The sequence below is a fragment of the Cervus elaphus genome, chromosome 23, assembly GCF_910594005.1.
Source record: "Cervus elaphus chromosome 23, mCerEla1.1, whole genome shotgun sequence".
Lineage (NCBI taxonomy): Eukaryota > Metazoa > Chordata > Mammalia > Artiodactyla > Cervidae > Cervus > Cervus elaphus.
Window position 1 is genome coordinate 44,382,979 of NC_057837.1, and position 19,762 is coordinate 44,402,740.

Here is a 19,762-nt window from a genome sequence, read left to right on the forward strand (position 1 = left end):
AAAGAGGGACTTTCTGTTTCTCATATGTACCAAATCACACAAACCTAAGCAAATAAAGCAAAAACTAAACTGTTAATATTATAATTTGACTGAGATATTTTAAACTGCTTCTTTGAGATCTGGACAGATTTAAAAGACAAAAATAATTTTATGAAATAACTAAATAATAGTAAAATAAGTATATATGAAATCTCATATTCCTTGAAAAGATTTTTTAAATGCCCATGTTCATGGAATATTTATAAAATAAATTACCTTCTTAGCTTAAAAGAATGCTTAAGTACATAAAAAAAAAACTTTATTGAGTTCATTCTGTGAACATGAACTAACAAGATCAGAAATAATTAATAATATAAAGGGACCAATAATCAGAATCCCTGGGGGATTAAGGAGAACATTCCTAGACAGATAACTCTTGGACAAAGAGAAAATCAAAAGGAAAATTACAAGGATGTAAAAAGTTGTGAAGAGGAACTATCTTCACAGCTAAACCTGTGGGACAGAATGAAAGTAGTTTTCAGAATAAGAAAAAAATTGACATGAAATATCATCATTATTTACAAAGAAAGTTAAAGAATAGAGCTGTGTTCATCCTATGAATATATAAAATAATTTAAACCCAAAACAAAGAGGAAATAAAAATTCATTACAAAAGCTAAAACTAGGCAAAAATTTTAAAGGTAGCAGAAATTTTAAAATTCAAATCTGAGTCAGTTTATTTATATGAATGCCTCATGAGCTTGTTTAAAGCAAAAAGAGAAGGCAAAAAATGCACCAAACTAGGAGAGAGAAACAAGAAATAACTATAACTATAGAGGTAGAAGTGATTAAAGCAGTCATAAAAATATATGTATATATGAAACTTTCTGACAAGACATTTGAAAATTTAGAGGAAATGGATGACTTCCCAGCAAAATATATATTGCCAAAATTCACCCAAAAAGAAAGGAAGGGGAAACTTAAATACATCAGTTACCATAAGAGAGTTTAGAAAAAGACACTTAAAGATCTACCATTGAAAAAGACACTGAGGACAGATGGAGTCCCAGCTGAGTTTTATGTAACATGAATTTATATAACCTTCAAGAGAGAGGCTTCTCAAAGTTAAATTATCCCAGGCCTCAGAACAGAGATGAAAGGCCTCCCAATTCACCTCCCAAAGGCACCATAACTCTTTCAAAATTCTGATAAAGATATAACAATACAGGAAAGTCATAAATGGGTCTGATTTATGAAGACAGGAAAAAAAAACTTATTCAAGTATCATAAATGTATTCCTGCATTATTTTCCTAATTTATGAACATTTATTTTAGATGAGCATCTAACCTGTCTCACGACAACAAACAAAATGAAAAGACAATATATACCTATGATGTTAGATGGCAGTAAGTGAAAATGGAGGAGAATTAAACAGAGGATGTAGACAGAGAGGTCTATTTAGATTTGTCAGAGAAGGAAACTCACCAGTTGCTAGTCAAGACCAGACCAGGTGTAGTGGCCAAGGAGATGGGTGGGGAGCCTGACTCAAACAGAGGGTGAAGCCAGGGGGCAACATGGAGACATGGGCCTGGATAGAAACAACCCCTGGGAAGGTTATGAAGACGATGTGGTCAAAGAGGTAACTGGGCATCAGAGGCAATGATGAGTCTGTCTTTTAAGAAGCCCCTGGAGGGACTTCCCTGGCTGGAAATGGCAGTTTTGCAGTCTTGAGCTACCCTCATAACCTAAAGCTGTGACGTTGGAGGAGATTTCCAAGATGGTTTGTTTAAATAGGAAAGGGGGAGTCCAAGATAAGAGCTGTCTTAATGGAGCCCTGGAGGTCAGAGACCTGCTCAGAGGGAGATGTGAAATGGAGAAAGGCAATTTAGACTACTCAGGGGAGCTTTACTCTAAGGAATGGAGAAAGTGAGGGAATACTGAGACAGGAAAATAGAGATTTTTATGTTTATGATCAGATATGTTTACATATAGATGGGGAAGATTAATTAATGAGAAGAAAGAGGAAGCATTCCTAGAGCAAGTCCCTGGACCAAATGGGGGTGAGGGGTCTAAGACATGTGCTGGAGGGTAGGCAGCTTGGCTGATCTTGAAGGGAGGATGTGGAGATGCTTGTAGCTGGTCCACGTGAGGGGTGGACACCCTCCTCAGACAGCATCCTGCTCCTGAGAGAGACCCAAAGGGATATGATCCACCAGGGTAAGAATGGAGGAAGAGGGTGGGAGCTTGAAGGGGGGAGGAGAGAGGGAGGGAGAGAGTGACAGGACCCTGGGAATCCAGGATGGCGGTGGTGTGTGTGTGTGTGCTCAGCTGTGTCCCACTCCATGGCTCCATGGGCTGTATCCTGCCAGGCTCCTCTGTCTATTGGGTTTCCCAGGTAAGAACACTAGAGTGGGTTGCCATTTCCTTCTCCAGGGGAGCTTCCCCACCCAGAGATCAAACCCACATCTCCTGCATTGGCAGACAGATTCTTTACCACTGAGCCACCTGGAAAGGTAAGGGAGAATTCATCTCAGGTGCATTTGTTATTCTCCAGCCACATTCAGCCAGGCAAGTGTGGGCATGGAGCTGGCACAAAGATGAATCATTGCTTGGTCATGTGGGTTCCATCATGCAGACATAAAGGAGAAAATTTATATAGTGTTAAAACATGTTAAATAACATTTCTCTTTAACCATTCCTCTTTGACTTTGTTTAAAAAAGAAAAAAAGAGTATATGTTAACTGTTTAAATACAATAATAACTATTTACACAAGACAGTCAGAATTACTATTTTAAAGGGTAAAATGCAGAATCTGTTTTAATTAAAGTTAGACATTAGAGATGTATCCTTACTATTACAATTATAATTAAATATTGTCTTCAAGGATCTAATCACTGTAATTAAAGTGTTTAATAACTCGTGTGGCATTTTGAAAAGATAAAAATACCTCCTTTTTTATGAGATGATTCTGTAACTAGAAAATCCAAAAAGCTCTTTCTAAACAATTGGAATTAGTAGAAGAATTCAGTAAGGTGAATTAATATAAGATAAAATATAAAAGCCATTAGGATTTTTTTAGTTTAATAATGAGAACTTAGAGGAAATCAGCAAACTAACTATTCACAAGCAGCATGATCTACTACCAGACAGCGTGAGAGTCCAGAGAGGACCATCCCTGCTCAGAAACGCTGGGAAACCTGGATGCTGAGGGTGCAGCTGGACCACAGAAAGCTCCGTCCACTGGTCCACCCTCAGCTCAGGGGAATTCTGGAGGAATTCAGAGCTACTGGTCAGAAGGGACCAGAACAACACCTGGACCAACACAGCCCAGCTCCTGGGGCTGAGGATAACTCAGCCTCCCATCTCAAAAGCTCAGCAGGAGGGGCACGCCAGGTCCCAGTCTGACTCTCCACACCTAATAGCAAGCATTCAGTTAAAAGTAATGGGGAAAAGGCAAGGAAAAAAGACATACACCATCTTCATGAGACAACAGGGCCAGCAGAATCAGACTCCAGTGGCCCCACTGTTGTCACCCTCAGACAGTATCTTTAAATAATGGTGACTCGTGAGTTACAGGCTCTGGTGGGACAGACCATGGACGTGAAGAGATGGTGGATTTCAGCAGAGATGGAAATTGTAAGAAAGGGTCAAATACCATGCTGACCCAACAAATGCGTGTTCCAGGATACCACAGGTGAAGAATGCACTTAACAGACTTGTTGGTGAACTCAGTGGCACCAAGGAAAGGATCCTTGGACCTGAAGCAACATGGCAATGGACATTAGCCGGACTGAATACACAGATGCAGAGAATAACAGTGAAAATCCAGTTGATATCATTTAATAATTGTTCTTCAACAATCCACCTGCAAGGTTGTCCATGCCCGTCAGTGTCTCACTGGACACTCCTTGCCTTTCCACCTATGCCTGAGTGTAGCTGCAGAAAACAAGAACTGACGCCTTTCAGCAGGAACACTTGAAGGATCTGCTTTAACCTAAAACAGCTAGAAGTCACTCAATATAGAGCCTGCCTACTTGTATCTGCCAAGGCCGGCAACAATGCATACAATTTCCTGCGCCCCCCCCCCCAAAGCCAGGGCATTTACACAAATATATTAAGTTTTATTCTTATTACTCACATTCTCACCGTACATAGACCCCACTTTTCTCACCAGCACGCAGACCCTGTCCTGCTCCAGCCTTAGGCAACGTAAGCCTCCATTTTGTTGACTATAAGAAGGAAATGGCAGTAAATAAAAGACAATGTGAGTAACGAACCTAAACAATGCTCAGGACCACATAGAATCCTGATTAATGGACCCTCTTGCTTTAGCTTGGACTGAAGTTATTTTTACTATGTGTTCTCAAATGATAAAGGTGCCCCAGCATCACAGATTGTTCCCAAGTTACAGAGCCTCGTTCCTTGGAGAGCAAGATGAACACCACCTGTCTGACCTGGTGCAGGTGAGTCCTCCCACCAGCAGGAAGTCACAACAGGTCCTGTGAGGTTGGCTGTCAGCCCTCCGGTCCCTGGATTTTCCTACTGAATACGTGCGACCTTCTAAAAGCTTCTGTACTCACTCCTATAAGAGAGCTTGTAAGAGGAAGTGGAAATTTCCAAATATATTTTTCATAAGTAAATTATGCTAGCACTTACAGATAAATTGGGCGAAAGTATATACCAGTCCACTTCTTATAGTGATACTATCCCATTAAGCTTCTGTGAAGACAGAATACAGAAAAATTTTAATAACATCACCAAATATGAAAGTTCTGATCTGATTCCCTCTTGTTCTTTGTCCTCGTTGTACATTAAATATACAATATTGTGTTTAAAAATGATCCAGGGCAAATGGCAGCGTGTTAATGATCGGACATATCAGAATGAGTCATGTAAATATGAAAGTAATAATTAATTTCAACCACAGAAGAGCAGATTAATCACTTGTGCAAACTTAAAATCACACGTAATTTGTCAATGTTTATGTCAGGAAAGCTCTAGAGTAGCTTCGGATCCACACACCTGCATTAAAATTACTTAATGATATTTCAAATGATATTAATCAAATATGATGAATAGAAAAGAGAATAGAGTTGGGGCCCATACGGCAGTTTTAATAGCTGAGATGGCTCCAAGCACTTGGCAAATGAATGATCAAGGTGAGCAGTGTCTGGTAAACACTGTGAGGTCACTGGCCCGTGGTAGCCCATAGTCACCCTTGCATCCCAGAGCTCATCTTCCTACTTCAATGTAGCCTCTTAATGTCAGCATCTTTAACAGGCATGGAAGAAGCAGAGAAAGTCTTATAAACACATCATTATGAAAAGGAGCTATGATGGAGCAAAAAAACTCAGACTGGTCCGTCTAGCCAGCATGGAACCCCCACTCCATCTCTCCAGAGTGATGGGGAATGTGTGGCCTCACCAAGCTCTTACTCTTCTTTCTTGTTCATCTCATCCAAATCAGTTGGTTTCTCATGGCATTGCCATTTCTTTCTTTAGAACGGGGTCCCCAACCTCAAGGATCGAGTGCCTGATGATCTGAGGTGGAGCTGATGCAATAATAATAGAAATAAAATGCACAATAAATGTAACACACTTGAATCATCTTGAAACCTTGCCTCAGCTCCCATCTGTGGAAAAATTGTCTTCCACGAAAAGGTTGCGAACCACTGATTTAGAAAATAATTTTAGAATTTTAATTGCCGTTGAGCACAAGCAAATAATTTTAGTGAAATTTGCTATAGTATATAGCTCTCATACTGAAAAGTGGACAAGTCATAAAAATGTGTACAACTGACATACATGAAGTGAAAAATTCTCCCGAAGCAAATGCATCCACGTCACCCCCATGCAGATCAGGAAATAAAACACCACCATCAACCCCAGGTCCCTGCCCTCCCCCAAAGGCTTCTGCTCTCTGGACTTTAACACATATAGAGATGAGTCTCTGCATTTCAAAATTGTTAGGAAGCTTTCCCAGTGTTTGAACAGCCCACAATCCTTTTATCCCTCCTACTCTTTACATGTGTTGGTTGGTTGGCCCTTGGAGTTGTCATGAAGAGTTCTGATATAAAGATTCTTGGATGTATCTCTGGGTGAATGTATGTCCTCATTTTGGTGGGATATGTTCCTAGGAGCAGAATTGCTGGTGACACCCTCGGTTTATGTCCTGTTTCAGAATGCAACCACAGAGCAGTTTCACCCGTGGGTATTTCCTTCCACCAGCAGTGCCTGAGAGTCCAAGCTGGTCTGCCTGCTGGCCAACCTGCATTTCAGCCATTTCAGTTGGCTGGTGCCTAGTGGGATCTCGTTGGCTGTAAGTTGCATTTCTTTGTGATTAATGAGGTGGACACTTTTTCATATATTTATTGGCTGTTTGTAGAACCTCTTTTGTGAAGTGGCTGTTCAGTTCTCTGGAGTGTATTTCCATGGGATTGTCTGTCTTTTTTTATTGATTTGTAGAACTTCTTTATATATTCTGGACATAAATCCTTGGTGTCATTTGAATTGCAAATATCTTCTCCCAGTCTGTGGCTTGCTCTTTCACTCTGCTAATGGCATCTTTTGATGAAAGTTCTTAATCATAGGAGGGCCAGTTTACAAATTTTCCCTTTATATTCAGATCTTTCTTTTAAGAACTCTTTGCTCACTCCCAAGGGCATGAAGATATCCTCACATTTTTTTTTTAGGGTTTTTTGTTTTGTTTTGTTTTGTTTTCACATTTGTATCTGTAACCCACTGGAATTCATTTTTGTGAATGATATGAAATAGAGTCAAAATAATTTTTATTTCAGGGAAACAATGGAGAATAAACCACAGTGACTGACTTCAGAGACCTTGCTGTCTAATGAGGGAAGTGGACAATGGGGCAATTACTTACAATATAGTAGGTATTTCTAAATAATACTGTAATGAGAAAAGGAAATGTTTGCTTTCAAACTGAATTTTGAGATTGCACGCATGGGCCTGAGGAAAACAACTTCTTTGGTCTGGCTGGTAACGAGTGGCAGGTTTCCTGGCTTAGGCACTGTGGACATTTTAAAGAAAGGAGAGCAATGTCATTGAGCACAGCCATTGATGCAGCAGTCCTGCCTTCTCCCGAGGGTGAATCCAGGCATGGATGTCCTGGGACAGTAGAAGGAGTTGTTCCAATAGAGATGGTGCTGGAGAAACATGGCATTGAAAATGCCTCCTATTTCTTTAACAAAGCAAGAATCATTATGTCACAGGGTTATCAAGTCCATCCAGGTTCAGAATCAATCATATTTGATATTTTGAAACTTCTCTAAAATGTGGCCACATGCCAAATTTAAAACATTTGAACTACCAAATAGCTTTGTGAGAAAACATCTTTGCCATCGTTGTGTAGTTTCTGAATTTTTCAGCAGTGAGTTATTTCTCCTGACCATCTGATGATTTATTTATTTTTTTCATTCATCTGATGATTTAGTCCTTGCTTTTTCACAATGTTTTCATCGTAGGGTTGAAAAAAAAAGTACTTGTCTTTTCAGTCCAAATAACAATTAAACTCCTTGAAGGAGGGACATAGACCACTTATCTTTGCCTTCTTCCATTCTTAGACCCTATAATAGATGGTTAATGAATATTTGTGCCTTAATTATTATTTGAAAACACTGAACTCATTTTTGCCCACCAGGCCCCCAAATGTGGCATATTGTGTAACTGATATCCAACTAAGGCTGGTCCACAGATGAGTTGTGATCAGTCTGGTTGATGTCCAAACTCGTTCTGTGGAAAACCTCCTTGTAAGTGGCCTTAAAGGAGCCTGTATAGTTACGTGTGCCATCATCAATATATGACACTCACAGGCCAATGATGTGATATGTCATGCAAAAGAAGAAAGGTCTAAATTGTGGGGAAATACCTGAACGTGATAGGATCCTTTCCTGGAAGGAAATAGAGAGGACAGAGCAGGCAGTTTCATTAAGGCCAAAATGAAAAGGTGCTAGAGTCTTAAAAGCATGGCAATTTTTTCCTTTCACTTTTGAACATAAAATGGGCTAATGTGTTGAAGAAAGTATCAGGTTATTTAGTGTTATCATGAAATGGAAGTGGAGGGGCATTCATCCTCATAGTGTGTGTGTGTGTGTCTGTTTCTGTGTGCCTATGTGTATACACATGTCTGTATTACTGTTTGTGCACATGTGTGCTTGTTTCTGTCTGCATATGTGTCTATTTGTTGCTGTGTTGTCTCTCTGTGTCTGTTGCCGTGTTTGTGTGTCTGCATGTTGCTATGTCTATGCCTGTCTATGTGTGTCTATGTGTGTATATGTCCATCTGCATTGCTGTGTTTGTGTGTCTGTCTGTCTGTCTATATGTGTCTGTGCGTCTCTGTTTGTATGTCTTAGTTCAGTGAAAATCTTTTTATTTTGTTAAGACACACATACTTCACTTTTCCTTTCACAACATCTGAACATTTTAACTGGTGTCTAATTTCATTGTTGAAAGTGAAATTGTTCTACTACTATCTGATACTAGGTGTTAGTTACTCTCATTCTTGGAATTATTTAAAATTCCACTGAAGGTACAAACTTGAACTGAGATTTTTTTTTTAGGAACTTAAGCACACAGAATTGAGATCTGAAATCTGCTAGTTTGTGCAGATACACCCCAAGACAGGAAGTGGGGGTTTGGGTTGCCTTAGTGTAGGGGAAATGACTCGTGTCACGCTGGTATGTATTTAGTGTCCTAAATTAGTTTCCTGTTGGTTTAAAGCCTAATATTGATACGGTTATATGAAACTTTATTATACTAAACTGCAATTTGCCTGTTTCCTTTTTCTACCCGTCATTCAATCAACGCACTTTAAGTACCTGTTAAGACATACTTAGTACATAAATTAAAGTCTTATAAAATCTGAGCTGACTTTATAGAACATGCTCATGTGGAAAATGTTGCACCATCAGCTAAGTAAGAACAAAGGTCTCAAAACCACTGGGTTTGGAGACAAAGCACAAAGAACTTCGGGATGACATTGCAAATGAGCCCATTTGACCCTCCTAGAAAATGAATATATATTTACACCAAAAGGTATTTCAGAAGTAAAATTATTTTTATGCTCTGCATTTCTTTACTTATTGTCATATACTTATATGTCATATGTCAAAATCATAAGGCAATTTAATACTACCTAAAAATAAATCTCAGAGTGAAAGCTATAGTTAAGTATTCTTACTGGAAACGGAGGAAAAAAACTGAGAGACTCCACATATGTATACACATAGAGGGAGAACATTTAAAAGTTCTTGACTTATTTGCACTAAATGTCCGTGAAATCTTCTTGACATTTCTCCTGAGGTCCCTTCACAAGAGAGCATCTGAGAAACAAAGATGAAGAAAATAAGAGGCCCTGCCTATCTGGCTGCTCTGCTGCTGGGTGAGGTGGCTTCGATGACCCAAAGTTGACCACGGGAAAGCTCCCCGCAGATGGAGGGTGTGGACCAGCATTTGATGTGCAAGTGGGCTCTGGCTTTCAGGCACCTTCGTGACGGTAGTTGCTTTACAAAATGCAATGGCCAGCAATTTTCACCTGAGAGTGAACAATTGCAAACCTAACTTAAGAAGCAAAATTATCCCTTGGAAAATTGGAAAGCGTTATTTCTGGGTGTGTCTGTGAGGGTGTTTTGGGGAGAGATTAGCGTTTGAATCCATAGACTTAAGGGAGGAAGAGGACACTCCCCAATGTGCTAGGTGTGACCCAAACACAGAGCAATAAGGCAGAGGATGGCCAGCTTGCTGTCTGCTGGGACTGGACATCCATCTTCTCCTGCTCTGGACAGCAAGGTCCAGTTTTTCAGGTCGTGGGCCTCAGGCTGGAAGTTACACGGCCACCTTCCAGGTCTGTAGACCTTCCGACTTGGACTCCAGCTTACAGATGGTGGGTAGTGGGACTTCCAAAATGACATGAGCTAGTTCCCATAATAAATATCCTCTTATGTTTCTCTATCCTACTGGTTCTGTTTTTCTAGGGAACCCTGATCATACATTCAGACTGTTAGCAGAATTCCTCTCTTTCCTGCTGTATGTCCCTGGCTTCTAACTTCCTACCAGGTAGAAGCTGCCCTCAAGTCCTAGAGGGACAGCCCCTGTCCCCAGCTGTTTGGTAGCACTCTTCTCCAAGGTGGTCTCACTCTGGTCCAAGACCAAGTCCTGAAGAACAAGACACCCCACCATCTTGGCCACACACAGTAACCTAATCGAGAAAGTGGCATTCATCATCTGCGCCATTCTCTTCTGGCTACAGACATGTCACAGGTCCCGCCCACACACAGACAAGGGGACAGAACTCCACATTGCATGACTCACTGGGGTCACCTAACAGTTTGTTACTCAGTGTTCAAGAGCACTGGATAAACTACAGGGGGTTGTGAGCCCCACACTGCAGAGCTGCAGTTGAATTCTGCCTTTAGATCATTTTGAAGTCAAAGCACCAAAATACATGTTTCAAGTTTTCCATTCAGATTCTATAATATTTGTTTTCTGAATCATAATCCAACTGCTTCCTTATTGGATTACTATCATCTCATTAAAACCCAGAAGTTCAACAATGCTCCCCCTTTGTACTTCATGAAGTAAGCTGCTCCAAAAATAACAATAAACACAGGGAGCTCACCGAGGTGGTGGTAGCATGTTGGGTTACTAATTTGTTTCCCCTTATTATGCATAAGGAGAGTTTTATTTCTGTGATGGATGGCTTTAGAGAAGGCGTCTCCATCATGGAAACAAACTTACCTTTGATGATCTTCACTCAGTGGCACATGGCTATAGATTTATCTTTGATCAGAACTTTATGATCCAAGGCTTCCCTGGTGGCTCAGACAGTAAAGAATCCACCTGCAATGTGGGACACCTGGGTTCGATCCCGGGTGGGGAAGATCCACTGGAGAAGCAAATAGCTACCCACTCCAGCATTCTTGCCTAGAGAATTCTATGGACGGAGGAACCTGGTGGGCTACAGTCCATGGGGTCACAAAGAGTTGGACACCACTGAGCAACTACACACTTTATGATCCAAAGCAATAATTCCACACTTGTGTTCCTCAAAGTAAGAGTGGTACATCTGAGATAAAGGGGTTTAGAGATGGAGGATGGGAAGTGTATTCAAATCAAAAAGAATTGTGAAATGCTGAGTTTTAGGAAAACCCCAACAAAACATGATTCTGTTACACTACATACCTGTTAGAAGGGCCAGAATCTGGTCCCCACCTCCTTGCTGGCATCAGCTGGCGGCAGTTCTCAACTCTGGAGCCCCCAAATCCCATCCTGGGTGCTCCTCTCCATCTTCATGTTCAGCCTCAAGGAAATCCCCTCGTGATCTCTCTCCTGCCACAAATATTTATTTAAAGAAGCCCAGTTCTTTCCAAAGCTTCACTTGCTTAGATGAGGTTCACCCAAGATAATCCTCTGTCTTAAAATCAAGGTGCGTAGAACCTAACCCAATCACGGGAGAGCTAGCCCATCATTTTCACAATCCTGGTGATTCTATGATGTTTAGATCAGCAGGGAGGAGGCTTGGGACATCTTAGAATTCTGCCTACCACAGTAGTCCAGGAAATACGGTCTTCATTCCGGGTGGCTTAAAGGGGACTCAGAGTGTTTTGAAGAGCCAGCAGCCTCTGCCAGAGAGATTATTCCTGTGCCTGGCTTCATTCATCATTAAGGTTTGAAAGGAACAGTGGCTGTCTCTGCTGCTCTCAGTGAAACATTTGATTAAAACAGAGAAGAGGCCAAGAAACACTGTCTTCCACTAATCACTGAGTTGTCTTTCCCAGAACCAGTAAGGGTTCAGATGGCTCTTTGACAGGCCCACAACTGTGCAGCCATCTTATCATTTGAAATATTCTCTTCTGAATGTTCTGCTCCTGAGACATGTCACTCCCTCCGTTCCCTCACGCTGGGTTTTAACTTAAGAGAGCATCTAAAGTACATACCGGCTGTACTTTAGAGGAAACTTAGGGTTCTAATGCATGTTAGACAAGGAAATGACTTGATCCTTTCTGAGAGAACAGTCATGTTTCCCATAGAACATTGTTAACTCTATTTTTCCAAAGACTGCCACAGCAACATCTCCTGTCCTCCCGTATCTTGTGACTTCAACTCCCCTCCCATTCAGAGGTGAAGCCTATTTCTCCAGCATTGAGTCTAGAGGGACCTGAGTCACTGAGTCGATATACTAGCTTTGAGAGCAGAAAAGGCCTGTTAGGGACCTGCCTTCCGGGATCCTGGTCACACATGTGATGTCCCACTGTATGAGGCTACCATGTTGTGAGGAAGCCCAACTATTCACTGGGAGGCTCTGAGGCTGCAAGGGGCCAGGTTGCCAGCCTGAGCCCTGCCCCTCCTCCGTGTGGTCCAGCACCCACTGCCCTGGGGCTGCAAATATGTGAGGACACAGGCCAGACAAGCCCTTCCTAGACTGCTGCAGGCCCCTCCATTGTGGAGGTGGTGGGGTGTTACCAAGAGGAGCTAACCAGAACATTCCACTGGTCAGAACTGACAAACTGATTTCTCTAGACATAACATAGAGAAGCTTGTCTGCTGTAAGGATTTTCAGGACAAAATACAGAATGCATTTGCTATTTTAGTCAAAGACACACTGGGGATCTGAACATGGTCTGCAGACTCCCACAGCACAAAAGAAGACACAAAAAATCTAACCATCATTTCACATTTACATTTAACAGTATCAGCTCTGAGTCACAATGGGAGGTGAGATCACTGTTGCAATGTTATGTAAATGTATAAATGGACATTTGTGTATATGAAAATTATTTGTGATTTTGAATTCTAAGTATAAAAACTTGTAAAAGGCAGGATAATGATCATCTAAAATTTTAAGAAGTAATAAATAAAATTATAGTAGATCAGGAATTTTTGAGACAAACTTATATTCATTTATTTTTTCTAGCTTATTAGGCCTCCAGGAGTTTTGGAGTCAAAAGCAATTCAAATTTGTAGAGTAATGCTCTTAGCCTCTTATTCCTTGATAAATGTTATCTTTTAAACATTTTTAATAAGGTGAAATTGTTGCTATTAATACCTTCCAAGTGGTAATCAGAGACAATAGAGTTTTCCTAAGTATCAATAACTTAAACTAATGTTTAAGTGTTAATGTGAACAAACCAAAGCTCCCTTGAATGTGTGGATAGACTTTCTCAGGAAAGTCCGATGAGCTTGAAATTCCAGTCTTAGATAAGAATGTCAGAAGGTCCTCTCCACACAGTGAAAGGGATTTTGTCTAAAATGAGTTATTAACAAGATGAAAGATATTGTTCTTAACATCTATTTTTAGCAGCTTTGTCTGAAAAGACCTTAAGCATATGACTCATGACAAAGTTTAATCCGTTTTCAAATATCGCAAGTGCGGACTTCATGCATTTTAAACCCGGGGCACTTGGAGCCTGGAGCCTCTCTGCCAGGAAGTGGAGCCTCAGCTGGATCCCGCGAGTACTTCTTTTACAAAGTTCCCATACTAATGCAAATATTTACTTCCTTTTGATTCATCACCACTAAGGTTATGGGAAATAGAGTTCAGCAGCCACATTAAATGCAGATGGAAGAAAGAGGGTGGGAGAAAGGAGTGAACCGAAGTCTATCTCTGCAAGAAAGGACGTCCTGGTTACCATTCCAGGCAGTGCTGGATGGTAATTTGATACCATTTTTCACACTAATCCTTTGCTTCTGTAACTCTGCCAGAATAGATGTAAATACTCCAATTCTTGCAGCTGTACTTCTCAATAATTTTTATTCCTATCTTAACATAGGGAAAAATCATTCTCTTAGACTAACTGAGTGACTAGAAAAAAAATAAATTGATTAAATAAAATTTCTGGAATCGAGTGTTTTTAAAACATTTTTTGTTATTTCCAATGTATGAAGATATAAAAACAGTCAATAATTTTGGGGGGCAATTCCCTTATGGAGCATTATATTGATGTATGTAATATAAACTACTGTAATCTATTTAATTATTAATTAATATAAATGAAGCCTTTAAAGTACTGGAAACATGATTTGAAATTCCTGGGTATATATCCAAAAAACAACAAAAAACAAAAACACTAATTCATAAAGACACATGCAGTTCAATGTTCATAGCAGCACTGTTCAACTGTTTACAATTGATTCCTTCAGGTTGGGCCACAAGGAGTATGAGTCAGAAGTTGCCCGCTCATCTGTTTGTTAGGTTTAGTTTCATGGTGCTTCCTTGGGTGCACCTACCCTTGGGCAGAGCCTGTACATCCTCCAGTTTCCTCCAGGACCCAACAATTCTTACCATCTTGTACATGACTGGGATCGTTTTATATTATTGCTATTGATATTTCCATTTACAATCCTAGATGAAATGCAATAGTTCTTACTTTCTCAACTGAGATGAAATGCAATAGTTCTTACTTTCTCAACTGATGGACATTGTGATGACAGAATTCTAGATTCCAATGATGAACCCCCAGAACTTTGACACAACTTCCACCAACTTCACTGTTGCTATTAAGAAACCAGCCCCCAGTGCCAGTATGTTTTTCTTTCCAAGTAATGCAAATTCATCCTCCCTCTCTCTGGAGGCTTTAAATATGCCCTTTATCCTCTGCATGCTAAAAATTCAGAAAGCTATGTCTACATGTCAATTCTTTTTCATGGTCTCGTCAGCACAATTTAGTTTAGAGGCTCTCCTTTCTTCAGTTCCAGCAAATTCTGCTCTATTTTGTTAGCTCACCACTTCCTGGATTCTCTCCTTTTTTGGAGTAGATTCCTACTGACTCATTGATTGACCTTTTAGTTTCATTTCCTCTTTATCTCTTTGTCCAAAATCTGACAGATTTCTTTGTCTAGTTCTTTAATCTCTTCAATGGAATTTTATTTTCCTATTTCTGAAGTACTTTCTACTAAAAATTTCAAAAATGTGAACAAAAACTGTTTCTGGCTCATTGATGTCTTCAGTCTCACCCATAAAACAAGAAAAGCTAAACAAACTGAAAATCAACCACTCTTCTTAAATCCATCAGAGAGCTGAGTCACAGGACAAACCACTGGCCCCCCCAAAATGAATGTACAGAAGGTAGTTAGGGAGAATCACTCTCAGATCCCCATGAGCAGAAACTTCTTCAAGAACCAGTAACAACTATTGCTTTTAAATTTAAAAAAAAAAAAAAAAGAATTTTGGGGGGATTTTTAAATCCCTTCTAAAGTCTTTTCTTCATAGAATCATTATCTTATTGAATCTTTCTAAAGATATCACTAATAGAAGATGATTTTTAAAATCTTTTCTGTGTCCTTGACTTTTTACGTGACATATACAATTGGTAACAGTATTTATTCATCCCAGAAAATTTTTGAGGGGCGCTCCAGGTGTTCCTCTGGTGACCCTTGCTTGTCTGCCTACACTTGGGAATCGAAGGACTAGTTCATGATAGAATGGAGGCTGCTCAGAGTTTCTTCTGTAGCCTTTGACATGTATCTCTACAGAGTCCTCCCTCATGAGGGCAGATTGACTGTGATGTCTGCTCACCTGGGGAAGCTGTGATGACTGGAGGGTTCAGCATAGGATGGCCACTTGGGAAGCAGGCTGTACATCTGGACCCACTCGTCTCCATCCTTGAGAAAAGGAGAAAGGCTTGACCCTAGGGTGTCAACACCAGCAACTGCAGCCCTCACCCTTCCCAAGTTCAGTGAGCATGCATCTCATTTGGCCCCGAAGAAAGTGCCACCCAGGAAGGCAGTGTGTGTGTGTGTGTGTGTCTGTGTCTGTGTCTGTGTGTGTCTGTGTGTGTCTGCAGTGACTTGCAGAGCTCTTCCACTGACAGTTTTGCAATTCCTGATGTTAATCTCTGCCCCATTTCCCACTCTCAGTTCCCACACATTTAAGCAACAACAGGAGGGTCTCAGGGACCCTTCAGAAAGGAGCAACTTGCCCCTCCCCTCATGCTGTTTCCCTTGTGTAGTCCAGCCTGGAGTTAGCTCTGCTTTTTTTTATGCATGGGTCTGAATAGTTTCCACATTCTACATGTTTATCAATATTACTGATTGGCTGTTGGCTCACCTTTTCTCCTCTCAGACATTTTATGAATATTCTTCACCGGGCTTCTTTATTGTTACTCTAAAGAGTTTTCAGGAAGGAGAGGGAATAATTCCATGTCCCCCTCCTGCCAAATGGAACACAGAGAAAGTCATGCAGACCTTGCACAGCATTCTGTGTTCAGTCTCTTTCAGGACTCTTAATGACAGCATAATATTTCATTGAGAACCTGCCCACCATTATTTGTTTTCTGATTTTTTTATATGTATCCACTTCTCACTTTTTATACTTAGAAAATATGCTACAATAAATATGATCTGTTCCTGTAGCTTTTGCCTTCATTTCAGTTGTTTTCTTTGGATCAATTCCCAGAAATAGGATTACTGAGTCAAAGGACATATTTATTTTTATGACTCAAGTGGTTTTCCAGAAGAATGATGCCAATTTACAATGACATCAACAGTACATGAAAATAATAGTTCCACCATTTTCACCTCTAGTCACTGAAACTTTTAAATATTTGCTTTCTTGTGTCTTCGATATGTTTAAAAAATTTTGATTGGTTTGTTAAGTCTTTATTACTTTTGCCTGGCTCGTTAGCAAAACAAATGGCTTTTAAAAAGTAACCCCTATGATTTCTTTTCTTAGTGAAAGCATAGACTTTTTTCAGATTCTTTTGATTTTAATGTGCTGTGCATGTGTGCTAAGTCACAGTAGCCCACCAAGCTACACTGTCCATGGGATTATCCTGGTAAGAATACCAGAGTGGGTTGCCATGACCTCCACTAGGGCATCTTCCCAATCCAGGGGTTGGCAGGCAGATTCTTTACCACTAGTACCACCTGGGAAGCCCCTTAATGTGCTAACTTTTAGCCAATAAATTCAGTAAAATTAAGTCCTGCACTTTACTCAATAATTTCTTCTTTCTCTACCTCTAAAAAAATCTAGTGAAAGTCACTCAGAAAGATCTGCTATCCACTTTAGGGTTCCATTTTCACTAGAAATATATTACTTTTTCAAGTAAAATAAGCTTTCCTCTTGTCTGTGTAATTATAAAACAACAGATACAAAATATGAACAAGCCAATTGGTTTTAAAAGCTAATAAATTTCTTTAAAAAAATTTTATGGCATTGAAAAACATTATTTGGACGAAGAAATAATTGGTTAAACAAAATGTTTCTTCTGGCATTACATGTGAATACTAGATATTGTTTTCAAGACAACGTAAGACAGATTCTATTGTCTATTACCTAGATTTCACTTAATACCAGATTAGAAACAACAAACTAAAAAAGCCACTTGAGACTAAAACAATCATGTTAGAAGGGCACTTAGAATGGAAGGGTCAGGAAGAGAAAAAAAATAATAATTTCAAATCATATTGTATAGATAGCAACAACAAAACCCTGGCTTTTAAGTAATAATCAACTGAGTCATTCAAAAGCTTAAAATCTGTTCAAATCCCACTTAGAGAAAATTATTTTTAACATGTTTAAGAAAATTACTTTTATTTTATAATTCTTAAAGTGAAAGAGTGGTCAACATGAAAATTATTTGTATGGAACATATATAACATGGATATAAATGAGAAACTTCTTAAGTAAATTCTGTTTAAAAATGTCATTTTATAGAGTTAAAATGTTGGGATCTTTTGACTGTTTGCCACAAGATGAGTGTGTCAGGACTCAATGCTGAATGGGATTGTTTTCTTTAAATTAGTTTATGTATTTATTTACTTTTGCTTGCACTGGATCTTTGTTGCTGTGCAAAGGCTTTCTCTAGTTGCAGTGAACAGGGGCCACTCTCCAGTGATGGCATGCGTGCTTCTCATTGCAGGGGCTTCTCTTGTGTGGCACGGGCTTTAGGTGCACAGACTTCAGTAGTTGTGGTGCACAGGCTTAGTTGCCCTGCAGCAGGTGGGATCTTTCCGCACCAGGGATCGAACTTATGTCCTCTACATTGACAGGTGGGTTCTTATCCACTGGACCACTGGGGAAGTTCTTATTCTTTTTTTATTGAAATATAGTTGATTTATAATTTTGTGTTAGTATAGCAAAATGATTCTGTTATACATATATATATCTATTCTTTTACATGTTCTTTTCCATGATAGTTTATCACAGGATACTGGAGTTTTATTTTTTTTTTTAGACTTGACAAAATATATTTAGTCTATATGCTGACTGGAATTCTACCCAGATGTATCCGACGATAAATTTGGAGGGAATAATTAGTAAATAATATACTGTAAATTAATAAATGCTGAATTTGTCCTCAGAGGAATAGGTACTTTTTATACATGATGATAGAAAATATAAATAAAAAGAGTGTCAAGAGCTGTTATGGGCTGAATGTCTGTGTCTGCCCCAAATCCAGATGTTGAAATCCCAGGACCCAGAATGGTGTCAGGAGGCAGTGACTTTAGGAGGTGATGAGTTCATGAGGGTGGAGCCCTTGCAATGGGATTGGCACTCTTAGAAGAAGAAACACGGGAGTGCTTGTTTCCACCTCTGCCCCGGGAACCAGGTAGCAGGTCCTCACCAGACACCAGGTCTACAGGCACATTGATCTTTGATCATAGTTGAGAGAAATACATTCCTATTGTTTAAGCCCCCAAGTCCACAGTATTCTGCTATAGCAACCCAAACCAAGACAAAAGCTGAGAGGTAAACATTGACTCCAACAAACAGGAAACTGTCCAGAGAGTGTGTTAGATCTTCAGATCCCTGCCTCGCCAGGCGCCTTAGTGCATTTTATTTCTGAAAACCATATTTTAAAAAGAAAGACTACAGTATACTTCAATTAACTAGAAAATGCTAACCACATGATTTCAGTTTATAGTAGAGGAATGATATGTGAAAATAATTCAGTGTGCACCCTGTCCAAGAAATACACATTTTTTTGTTGTTGTTGGTCAACATCTTTAAAATTTCTGCTTTTCCACAAATATGCTGGTCACTATGTCTCCAAGCACATCAACACTAATATAAAGATCATATCCATCATCTATGAAAATTATACAAATGAAAATTAAGTTCTATCTGTGGGTGAAATTAAAATCCTTGTCATTGTAAGGATGCTGAAATGGAATACTTATAAGCTGATGAAAACAGGAACAAGAGGACAAAATTAGACCTCAGGCCGATGTGTTTACCCATAACCTATATCAAATAGAAGTGAAGAAAAATTCTGTGATGAAACCCCAACTTAGCAAAGGCTCTCATAAAAATCAAGGGAGATACCAAGATGGTTAAATTCCATCACCAGGGTTCAAGGTGCACGCTGACATGTAGATCATGTCAGGGGAGTCGCAGAGTCCAGAATGGTCCCCAAGGCTGCCTGCACCTCCCCTGATGACAACAGCTGCCCTCAAGAGTTAAGAACAATAACAGACACGCTTCCCTTATTTTATGGAAAAAGGGTGAGAAAGGAAAGGAAAGGGCTCTCCATCGTGCTCAAAAAGAAACACAGCTGCATCCTCTTCTGACATCGCTGAAGACCAACAATCGGTCAAACAAAGCCTTCTTCTGGTCTATACCTGATTTCCAAGACAGCCTTATGAGGCAGGGACAGTTACTGACCCATTTTTCAGATGAGGAAAATGAGAGCCGAATCATTAAAGAGATTTGTTCAAAGGTGCGATTTGTCCTGACAAATGACAAAGATGATTCAAAACACAGCAAGACTGTCAAAGCCAATGTTCTTAACTATTAAGCTGCGTTGCTGCCCCAATGCGTTTGAC

At 39.8% G+C, this 19,762-nt stretch overlaps 1 long non-coding RNA gene across 1 annotated transcript in view; it reads right to left on the reverse strand.

Moving 5' to 3' along the window:
• The window catches only part of LOC122682131, a 29,017-nt gene extending 13,371 nt beyond the window's left edge, over positions 1–15,646 (reverse strand). The window contains exons 1-2 of the long non-coding RNA XR_006337224.1: positions 15,513–15,646; positions 11,180–11,326 (exon numbers count right to left, since the gene is read on the reverse strand). This is a non-coding gene — a long non-coding RNA (uncharacterized LOC122682131). The remainder of the gene's footprint in view (positions 1–11,179; positions 11,327–15,512) is intronic.
• Between the last annotated feature and the right edge of the window lie 4,116 nt (positions 15,647–19,762).